Raw genomic sequence first — 12075 nt, forward strand, 5'->3', positions numbered from 1 at the left:
CACCGTGGCTGCATAGAAAACAGTGAAAATGCAAATGAGGGGAAAGAATGAAGAGGAATTAACGCTGCTGAAATTAAATGAACACATCATAGCTCGTAGTTTACAGAATGTAGGCTGGACACGTATTTGCAAAAATGTTTCCTATTATATCCTGCAGTGATGTCAGAAGAGAAAATATGGACATTACATACCTTTCCAGCAGCTCTGTCGAGATTACCGGGATAACAGTTGAAGGAGAAACGGCAGCGGTGTCTGGAAATGACAATGTCCTTATTATAAGAAAATGAGGGAAAGCAGAGGGATGGAGGACACTGAAAGCGGGAGGGAGGAGAACAAAAAAGGGAGAGGAGGAGACACTGGAATGTACCATCTGGCCCTCAAAATAGGGGGAGTCTATTCTTTGATTACATCCTGGGTTTTAGAGCCTCTTTAAAACAAATCTTAATCCAGTGAGTTTATATTTCAACACGGCAAAGCTTAGTGTTTCATTATCACTACAGTCATGCGATATTATACACATACACACACACACACACACACACACACACACTGGTTCTTGTGAAAATAAGTTTGTCTGGTCATTTTTGAGATACAGTATTTGGAAAATTACATTGTCATTGCTTTGGCTCTGTATGTAAGTGCATTTGATTTCAAATTAAACAACTGCTGAGTTTAAAATGCTGTTTTTCACCTTTAGGTGTGTTTACGGGTGTTTATATCCATGTAGCTGACAGTCTCTGTAGTAAATTTTCTGCCAGAGCAAGAGTGGAATGGCAGGGCTACAGAGCATACAATGATCATCCATAGAAATAAACTCACAATTAAAGCTTCATTGCCTCATTGTCTGATTTCAAAGCCAATGTGTTGGAATATAGAGCCACACACAAAAACAACAACATATAATACCCCATGACTACATATAATACAATTTGCGTTGTATAGAGAATATTTCTAATAATTAGTACATTTAGTAATACAAACATAGTAATACATTTGTTTATTTTATTTTTAGGACTGATAGTTACAAAATATTTAATGTACATATACTGTGGGGAACCACACCAGTTGATCCAGAACACTATCAGTCCATCTATTTTTATTATATTATATTATATTATTACTTGCTTGTCCTATGTAGAGCTTCTGAGGCTCAACCCTGTCCAGCATGCGCTGACTGAGAGCTCTCTAAAGAACAAACTCAAACTCAACTGAAAACAACATCAGAGATGCATTACCGCTAATTGACAACAACAAATCAGAAGGCACTCAGTACTGAGAGAGGCGCAGATCATTGTTGTTGGGGCAGAGATAAACTGGTAAAACAGCAATCATCATCTTCTGTCACTTCCCATAATACTACTGGACGCAGTCAGTCATTTTATAGAGAAATGAGTCATGTCACTTTCTTCTCTATGAAAGGGAGTCACCCTGCATTACGTTTGCCACAGTCTATACAAATGTGCTAAATGTCACATTGCAAATATGCAGAGCAATATCTGTTTCTCACATTAAAGCCTTTATTCCCCAAACACTATCACATAGGTACTGTAAACACCCTGCATTTGACACACTAATTACAGGCTCATTTGAAGCTATTTTCAGCAGATTGCTGCAAAATCACCCCCAGTCTTGAGGTCAGCAGTCTTGGCAGCAGGCTGTTTAAAACTTAAGTGAGAAGTTCCTGTGACAGGACTAGGCCAAGTGTTCTGATGAGGTATTTCCTCATTCATTTGATCTACTTTTAATAGCTTGTTGGAATAGCTTTAGCTTCTGTGCCTGCATTTTTGACAGATGACACTACAGCTATTTTCATGTGTAGGGTGTATGACGTGACACGTATCCACGCCCAGTATAAGTCGTACCAAAGAAGATCGTAGTATGTCAAGATGGTAATCAGTAAGAGTCGAACTCGTAAATGTTACTCGAAATTCAAACATATAAGTAGGTTACCCCTTCCCTGCCAGGATCTTCTTACCCAATATGCCATAATACATGGATATACAGTTGGTGTGTAATTATTTGAACAAAACTTGTTGTTTGTGACGCAAAATAGATTAAGTTTAAAAGGACTAAACAAAATGTATAATAATGGACGTCATGTTCACTACATACATTTTGGCAATAATAAAAAGCTAGCCTATACATCTATAAAGGTCACATTATATTTTTGGTAGTTTTAAATATAGGTTTGGAGAAAATATTGGTTCAAATTCAAGTAAAGCTTTGCCTGTATTGCCGTTTCGTCGCTGTGGTAACAAACTTTGCTGTGGGTAAATACTAAACTGCGCATGCTCTAATGAGAATTTTGCGTTTAATATAGCCCAATGCTGTTTTTTAATAAATACTATCCAAAACAAGCCGCTCCCTTAAATTATAGAATAACTGATCAAACAGAAGAGTGGAAAATCCCCCCCGGTTTCTTTCTGGGTCACCTCACAAAAGGGAGCTGAAACCTCTTAAAAATACACCACGCTCTTTGAATCATTGGCTGATTTCTTGATATTCACAAACCACCGGTGGCGCCCATCCTCCGCAAGAAATCTGAAGCGTCTACGGCTTACTAAAGCGAGTCAGGTGTGCGTAAACACAACGTTGTATGGGATCTGCGCAGCCCAACCCAACACGGAATGGAAATAGCTCATTCGTACGTTGTTGTTTTTTTCTATGGGAGAAATATCCGAGGGGATGGGCCAAATTCTCGGGAAATGCTGCCTCCGTTTAGCTGCTATCCGTGCTGGGGTACGGGAGTTGTCCGGCTGATGGTACCAGCTACTGACTACAACGCCAGAGGCGAAAAGCTCGTCTTGTCCGTCTAACCCAAGGAACTGTTATTTCTCTTTCGTGGATAGATATCCTCACGCCAAGCGCCGCCGGAGGGACAAGAAAACGACCCACTCACTGAGTGTGCCACAGCCGACGTGTTGCAATCAAGCAGAGGACCAAGCAGTCATTCTCCTGCGGGTTGAGAACGACCGTGTAATTGATTACGCTTTGATGGCATGTATCAGGGTTTCCTGACACCCGGCAGATAACGGAGGAAAGCTCCAGCTCTTTGATGTCTGTGGGTCCATTCATCCTCCTGGTGTAATGACGTCTGTACGGTTATTATAATTGTATCGGTGAGACATTTGTGAATCCAGCCCTCCCCTCCCAACCCAACCGTGAGCCGGTGTCGGGGAGAGCGTGGCTGAGGCGGTCGGCAGTTGGAAGGATATGGGAGAGCGAGCGGAACCGATGCAGCGGGTCTTGGCAAGGCATCGTCAAAATTCAGGTGAGCAGCAGCTACCGGGATGAGGAGACAGTCTGACTGATAACATGCCTTGAGCTACGCGCACAGCACGCCCAGTGTGACCCGGTTTCTGAGTCCATGTTTTAGTGCTCGTTTGAGACACATTTCTTAGGCCACATCTCCATTAGCTAAAGGCCCGCAGGATGCCACCTTAAGCAGCTGTCCTGATTAAATGAGATTAGACACTGCTGCCTCTGCTGTTAATCGACTTGTTGGCATTACACATTTTGATGCTGTTGCAGGCACGCACACAGGGCTGCAGCCTGTGCTAACTATAGTTTCAGTGGTTGAGTTATTGTTTGTTTGTTTGTTACATATTTTATTTATATTTTACAGTTCGTTTGCTGTTTAAAATGCCAAAATTATGACAAATGCCAGTCACAAGTTAAGAGAGCCCAAAGCAACAGTTTCTTAGCCTTGGTGTAAACTGCCAACACCCCAAAGTATTAAGTTAAAGTGATTAATGACAGACCCCATTACCAATATTGGTTTTGGCTATTGTTTCTGCTTATTTAGTAGCTAATGACCAGTCCATTGGTATTTTCATTACCAGAAGACTTAAAGGCCAGCTGAATGATACATTCTTCAGGCTATAGGCCTATATTTTTGGTTTGGCAGTAGATCACATGCTTCTTTTTATCTCTTTATTTTGGACCTGGCACAGGGGCACTAAGGGGAATGTCACACCTGTTTATCATTCACACTAGGAATACTTATTTGGGCCCAGAGGTGTCAGTTGGAGAGTGACAAGCTTGTCCTAACAAGGATAATGAAGACCCCCTAATGGCTTTGAAAATAACATGACATGCCAGTTTAAGAGAGTGACATTATCATTATTATTATTATTATTATTATTATTATTATTACGGAGCACATTCAGGGAAGAAGAATGCAAAAAGTGGGAAATGTTTGCCATTACACACACAGTGCCACATCCTGTAGTCTAGACCTCTTGTAATCTTCTGTTTTATGCCAAGGCACAAGATCAGTTTGTTATGAGCAGTGGCACAGAGTGTCAGATGAGTACTGGACTATATCCAGCTTTTACTTTTTTTCATCACATTTCATACTGATTTCTGCACTGCATGCCTCCTCTTACCTTATTGAGTATAGACAAGCTTACATATTTAATCAAATTTAAATAAAATATCAGGCTGCATCCACACCAGTGTTTACACTTGGTTCCCTGGCATCCCTGTAGACTTCGACCCTAGTGGAAACCAAGTGCCTCTGGCAGAGACAATATGTTGTCTCTTTGTTTTCCAAAGCATTGTGTGTGACCTCTCCTTGTGCCAGAAAACTGACTCCTCTTGTTCTAATATTGACTGATTATTTTATCCATTTTTTTTTTATTTTATATATATATATATATATATATATATTTATATATATATATATAATTTGGACAACAGCTTTAAATACATGTATGAAGTCCTGTCCACCTAAAGCATGTTATTTGTTGATAACTGCTCATCTTGGAGTGTAATTTAACATGACTACATCATGGCCAAAGATTTCAGTACAATTACGGATCTGCAGCCACTCCTTTTAAAGTCCTGTGAGATATAACTGCCTAGGCTGTTACTGGTTAGGACTAGGTTTGATGGTTAGGGTTGATCAAAGTTTTCTCTACAAATGTTTCATGTTCATTGTTTTTTCCCTCAGCTTCCAGCAGTTATCTGGAAATAAAACGCACCGTTTTCATTGACGAAGGTGTAAATGTAAATGCTGTGTATGTATGTAGTTTTTGTGTATATGAAGCTGAAATAATCATAAACCCACGTTGACATAACAGTATGTACTTCTATGCAGTAACAAACATATCAAAGGAGTAAATAAGTAGCAGTCCGAGAGTAATGATGGACATAGGTTTGGTAGCAGAAGTTGTAGGCATGTAAAATCTCAACAGCATCTGTTATGAAGTGGATGTGAGTGCTCATGAGAAAAGATATAGAATACTCGTATTTTTTAAGACTTAAACATGAACCTTTGTATTTATATATTTATTTTTCACATATGAGCCAAACTGAGGAGTGATTTGAATGAAACTCTTAGTTAAACTACAAATATTCACCTCAGGCATTAATTTAATTCCTTGTCCGACAAAATGCGTTATTCTTGTTGTTTGAAAGTATAATGCCACGAGCCCTTGAAATCGAAATTCGTTTTGTTGTCAGTCTACATGTCAGCGTAAAAGGCACCTTTTAAGTTTTTGTAATACAGTATCATGTTCATTGGGGGGAAAAAGTGTTTTGATAACAGATCATTTCCTTAAAGTGTACTGAAAATAGTTTTATTCTCAATTCAGAAGATACGGGAAGCAAGAGTTCCAGTAACCTCCCGCCTAACCTCATTTGTCAAATGAGGAGCTTAAAATGCAAGTTCTTCAGAGATAATGAGCCGATTAACATATTCAAGTTTGCAGATACTAATAACTTCTGTTATATCTGGTGCGAGTACGAGACTTTGATTTATGTAAGGTCTTCCCTATGCCTTGAGATTTCGTAGCATATGCTTTTAATTTTAGCTCTTTTTACCAGTGCATGATGGGACAGGTGATCCAAATAAGCCATATGTAAAAGGGCATCACTGGGATAATAATGTGAGACAGGCAGGTGCTTTGGTGGAGGGTGTGTTTTTGTTTGTGTTCCCTCCCGAACAGACATGAATGTATTGCATATCTGTAAGCAGAACTGAAATCATGTGATTAATAGACCGCTGTTCAATACAAGTGTGTGAAAAATGCCAATATATTCAGCACACTGCTGAAACCCTATAGCTGCAGTGGTGTGTTGCATGGACAAAACTGCTTCTATTTTCAGTATCTGACCAGATACAGTGACAAACGGATCTGTACGTGATTTGTGGCAGCAAGCCACAGACAGGTTGGCAGAGCACATATGTTACCACCCCATCACCAAAAAAACCCATTCATGTATACACAAACACACACACACATGCAATCAACAGTGCACATACTATCACATCAACTAAAAGAAGAGAGAATGGAGTGGGAAGAGGTGAAAGGGATTGAGTGGGCGGCAGTGGGAGAAAAAGATGGGAGAAAGAGGCAGAGGGAGAGTAGGAGTGAGTGGCACATGGCTTTCAGTCTAAAAAAAGATGAGCAACACGAAACCAAAACCAGAATCTGGATTAGCTAGATAAGAAAGAGGAGGGGGACAGGGGAAGGCTCAAGGAGAAAATGTAGGTTTTCTCTGCATCGAAAATGGTGCAGATGCACGCGCTCGGTTTCATGCCCATAAATGTCCTCTAAAATATGAATACTGAATGAGTGTGTGGGTAGGAGGAGAAGAAGGAGAGAGCATGAGGATGAGAAAGGCAGAGGGTGTGATGGAGATAGGAGCGAGAGAGATTCTTTAGGATGGACAGAATACTGCTGTAGTGTGACTGGACAAGGGAAGACAGGATCAGTGGAGACAACAGGAGCAGAGCCAGGGATGGAGAGAATCTTGATCTGAGCAGAGTGTAACACTGACCCGAGCAGAAAAAGAGAGAGACTGGAACAGATGGATATATGACAGAGAGCAAGAGACGAGAGAGAATTGGGACTGCGCCGCAGTCATCGCCATCATGCCAACCCGCGATAACCTCAGGCTTTTCTGTAGACATTCTCAGAGGCCTGTCTGTCCAGGATTGTGCCCAACACCTCACTTCATGCCAAGCCGTCTTCATCCCTTCAGCAGATATTTCTCTTGTTGATTCCTATTGATTCTGACACTGTAACAAGCTACCTGCAGGACAGGAAAGTCACTGCATAGCTGTGGGCCTGAATGTGTGCCCGCAGAGCTTCTATTTAAAAATAGTTCACCAACTAACTCTGCAGTTCTTTAACCTGAGGAATATAGTCCCTCCCAAAAGTATTGGAACAGTAAGGCAAATTCCTTTGTTCTTGTTGTTCACTGAAGACATTTGGGTTTAAGATCAAAAGATGAGTATGAGACAAGAGTTCAAAATTTAAAGCTTTTATTTCCTGGTATTCACATCTAGATGTGTTAAACAACTCAGGACATACCACCCTTTGTTTCAAGTGAGCAAAAGTATTGGAACATGTCTGAAATGTTTCTTGTTGCCCAGGTGTTGCCTTTTAGGTTGATTGTCCAAACATTAAATAGACTAGTCTAAGTTTTCATCCTTGGTTGAAACCTATAAAGACTGCATTTCCTGTTAAAGAGGATAAACCAACATTAAGACCAGAGTGCTGTCTATGGGAGGAAAGAAGGAAAATTGACCAGAGCCATTGGACAAACACTGGGCATAGCAAGCACAACAATTTGGAATGTCCTGAAAAAGAAAAACTACTAGTGTACTGAGCAACAGACGTTAAACAGGTCGGCCAAGGAAAACAACAGTAGTCCATGATAGAAATATTGTGAGAGCTGTGAAGAAACCCCCCAAAACATCATTAAGTGACATCACCAACAACCTCCACAGTGCAGGGGTGAAGGTATCACAATCCACTGTTTGAAGAAGACTCAGAGAGCAGAAATATAGAGGCCGCACCACAAGATGCAAACCACTCATCAGCAGTAAGAATCGGAAGGCCAGATTGAAATTTACAAAGAAGTACAGAGATGAGTGGCAAAAGTTCTTGAACACAATCTTACGGACTGATGAGACCAAGATTAATCTCTACCAAAGTGATGGAAAGGCCAAAGTGTGAAGAAAGAAAGGAACTGCTTATGATCCGAAGCATACAAGCTCATCTGTGAAGCATGGTGGAGGTAATGTCATGGCTTGGGCGTGCATGGCTGCTTCTGGAACAGGCTCATTAATATTTATTGATGATGTAACTGATGATGGTAGCAGCAGAATGAATTCAGAAATGATCAGAACCATTTTTGTCTGCCAATTTACGGAGAAATGCATTGAAACTAATCGGAAGGAAGTTTATCATGCAGCAGGACAATGAACCAAAGCACACTGCCACCAAAACAAAGGACTTCATCAGGGGGAAAAAAAGTGGAAGGTTTTAGACTGGCCAAATCAATCACCTGACTTGAACCCAATAGAGCATGCTTTTCACCTCCTTAAGAGGAGACTGAAGGGAGAAACACCCTGAAACAAACAAGAACTGGAGAAAGCTGCGGTAAAAGCCTGGACTGGAATAGCATCACAAATGAAGATTGCAACAGTTTGGTGATGTCGATGGGTCGCAGGCTTGAGGCAGTTATTGCAAGCAAGGGTTATGCCTCCAAATATTAAATGTTATTACTTTAAGATTATTTGTTCCATTATTTTTGCTCACCTAAGAATGCTGTGGTCAAACACAAACGGTGATATGTCCTACATCCTATGATATGTTTAACATATCTAGATGTGAATACCAGGAAATAAAAGCTGAAATTATGAACTCTTGTCTCATGCTCTAAAATGTCTTCAGTGAAAAACAAAAACAAAGGAATTTGCCTTACCGTTCCAATACTTTTGGAGGGGACTGTATCACATGACTTGATGTCTTGACCAAAAGCAATTCAGGTTCAACCTTGTATATGAGAATTTCATTAAAGCTGCTAATTTTATAAAACACCTGCCCAACCCCCATCCTTACATTTCCTTTGTACAGGCAGCATGACAATTTAAGACATTGTTATCTGAAGGTAAAAACAAAAAGTAGATATTTCTAGCTATTTTAAAAAGGCAAACATTTTTCTTTCATTAAATAAAAACGCCACTTAAGCATTCAAATCCCATTGATCAGCACAGGACATCCATATATGCTGCAGAAACAAAATGTGCTGCTGTGAATGTCCGGTATATCCAGGATGTCTTCAGATGCGTAAGTGAAAGCCGGAGTCTGTTCAGCTGTGTTTTGTCGGACACACCTTAGTTTACACACTCTCTAGGTGAGTGAAACCTCTAGACTGAGGAGTTCAGCACTTTTTTTTCATGTGCTCTGTTTAGACATGGAGCGAAAGCTGCTGTATTTCATGCTGACATTTTAGAGCGAAAGTGTGTGAAGAGTGGCACTTATAACCAGGAACAAGTAAAGAATGACACCCCTACAGATAATTGAAACATGTCCACAAGTGTTTTGTATGTGTTGGCTAGAGATGGATACAATTTAGAAATGTAGTATGTATTTATTGTCTATTGCTCAACTGGATAAGTAGCCCACACAAACTGACAAAGGACTGTACTTCAGAAATGGAATAGATGTTTGTGAAATGTTCCATTACTGAAGAAGAGGTGTGGATGTTTTTTAAAGTGCAACATAGGAAATGCATGATTTGACAAGAAACGTCGTCATCGGAGCATGCTCAGTGCATCAGAGCAGAGCATCCCCATTTTGGATGGACACAAAAACACACTCGGTTTCAGAATGGTATCAAGTAGTATCAGCCACTCGACAAAGCAAAAGGGGTGTAATGTTTCATGTTTGTTTAATCAAGTGCTGAAAAATGCACAACACACTGCCATACCAGCACAGCTTTGCTGTGTCTAAGACAAAGGCATTCTGTTATTTAGTGTCAGACTAAATTTGCGTACCTGCAAAAAACACCTGTTTGTCATTGGCTGTGCCATCAGACTGTATATCTGTTCAAACTATATTGATAAAACACACAAAATAGCTTGATGTGATGCTCTTGAGTATCAATCAGTCAACCCCCTGTAGACCTGAAAGGTTAGTTGGATGAATTCCACCAGAGAGACATTTTCACAGGAAAAAAGGTATAAAAGTGTCAATAGAAACTTCTTAAACCACCTTTGCAGCATAATCCAATTCTTTATTGTCCACAAATACTTTCCAGAGCCGCTTCGAGGGGCAGTAGCACAACACAAAAATGTTATTAGCCAGTTTAGGATAAAATGGGTTTTGGAAAATTCTGGACGGTTTCAAGAGGTTTATGTGGACATTTGGATTTTTCCAACATGGAAAAATGCGACACTTTTTGAATCCACTGACAGAAGTCAGGTTGATAATGGGGAAACAACTAACTTTGCAAAACAGTGGGTGAATGTTTAACCCTCACAAACCCGCACCTTGGATTATGCTGCAGATTATGGTTGGAATATCACTTTGAAAGGTACCTTGCGATAAAGTTTAGGTTTGAACTGATCTGTTTAAAGTAGTCGTGCTGTTTTTTGTTTTTTTTTATTAGTGTGAATGCAAAGTGACAGTCAGGGGGGGGCTGCTTTAGCATATTTAACCATGTGACTAACAGTTTTTCTGCAGTAACATATCACTTGTAAGACCTGGGAATTGTATTTCTCTGTTAGCATAATGGAGCAGAATTTCTCAACTGTTTGTTTTCAAACCAGTTCTTAATATCTGGTCTCTCTCATGCGTGTGTGGAGATGTTTGCAAGACAAAGTAAATGTTCTTCTTGAGCTTGGTTACAGTGGTGATAGAGGTTTCTCAGGGAGAGAATGTGTTTTAAAAAATTTAAATAAAGAGGCTATAACCAACAGGCTGCATGCCACACCTTGGCTTGATGCTGCGTGCTGCAGCAGACTCACTATGAGTGAAATGGAGGAGTGGGATACTAAAACACCTGCTGCTAGGCCCACCAGATCAGCCTGCTCTCTGTAAAACAAGGAATATACAACAATGTTGAGTTCAGATAGGGCTCAAATTTGCTGTTTGTTCAGGATGTATTGATATATTGACAGTGTTCTGTGTAATCACTTGAGCAGTGAGACCAGGTGAATTTAAACTTTTACCTTTTATTTGTATTGGTGGATATTAGTGTTTACCAACTGAATAAAGAGATAACAGAACAGACAGATTTTTTTTTTTTTAAAACACATTAGTAAAAATAAGGTTATTGTGATTGATTTGTTGGTTTTCTAAGTTAATAGCACGTGGAGGAGAAGCATCAGACAATTCAAAAGCAGTCATTTTCAGTAAAACATTTTGGATGCTGTGCTGCATGCCTGTGCCCTGTTTGTTTCATGTCCATGTCAAAGACAAAGCCATTATGATGGACAGGGAGCCCTGTCATTGTTGTTACATCATTGTTGTTGCATCACGTGGGTATGGGCCTGGGCCTGGCACACAGTCGCACGTTGTGCAGAGCACAAAAGCATTGCTCACATGGAGGAACATGTCAGTCTTCTCACAAAACACATGTCATTTTGATTCAGACGGTGTCACATTAGCTCAGGATGAGAGTCAAGAGTTTGCATGACTCATGCCATATGCAGAAAGCACCATCATGGCAGATTCAGGGACAGAAACTCAGCATGGAATTGTCTGTGCCCTAAAGGTCAGGTTTTAGACATTTAGATGCTCTTTTGATCTCAGGTTACAAACAAACACAGCAGGGTGTGTGGTGTGTGCCAGTATTTATGGCTTTAGAGGGGGTTTAGTTGAAATTTCGCCTCAGTAACAACTTTGGGAAGTTTCTCTACTATTCCCTCAACATCAATTAGGGATCGGCTTGTCATTTGCTTTTATCCTGACCACACCATCACCAAGAAAATCATGAAGGGGATCACTTGAATGATATGAGCAAAGATAATAAAAAAAAAAATAAATAAATCAAATTGTGGTTATGCAGACATGATAGTTTATCACTGATTAGTGACTTTAGAGTTTTAAAATCAGCTGTATTGCACTTTGATATGACAGGTCCTACTCAAATCTGCTCAAAGTGATAAGCGCCCATGTCCATTTACAGTGTGTGTGTATGTATGTATGTATGTATGTATGTGTGTATATATATATATATATATATATATATATATATACACACAATTTGTGTATTAGATCTGAAGTGTTATTTATTTATTTATAGCTCGGACAGAAAAGGGCAGCATGAAAC

At 40.0% G+C, this 12075-nt stretch overlaps 1 protein-coding gene across 1 annotated transcript in view; it reads left to right on the forward strand.

Moving 5' to 3' along the window:
• The first annotated feature begins 2308 nt into the window (after positions 1 to 2308).
• The window catches only part of dagla (diacylglycerol lipase, alpha), a 41475-nt gene continuing 31708 nt past the window's right edge, over positions 2309 to 12075 (forward strand). The window contains exon 1 of the mRNA XM_046032448.1: positions 2309 to 3271. The gene's annotated coding sequence lies outside the window, so the exon portion shown is untranslated. The remainder of the gene's footprint in view (positions 3272 to 12075) is intronic.

The sequence above is a fragment of the Micropterus dolomieu genome, linkage group LG20, assembly GCF_021292245.1.
Source record: "Micropterus dolomieu isolate WLL.071019.BEF.003 ecotype Adirondacks linkage group LG20, ASM2129224v1, whole genome shotgun sequence".
In the NCBI taxonomy this organism is placed as follows: domain Eukaryota; kingdom Metazoa; phylum Chordata; class Actinopteri; order Centrarchiformes; family Centrarchidae; genus Micropterus; species Micropterus dolomieu.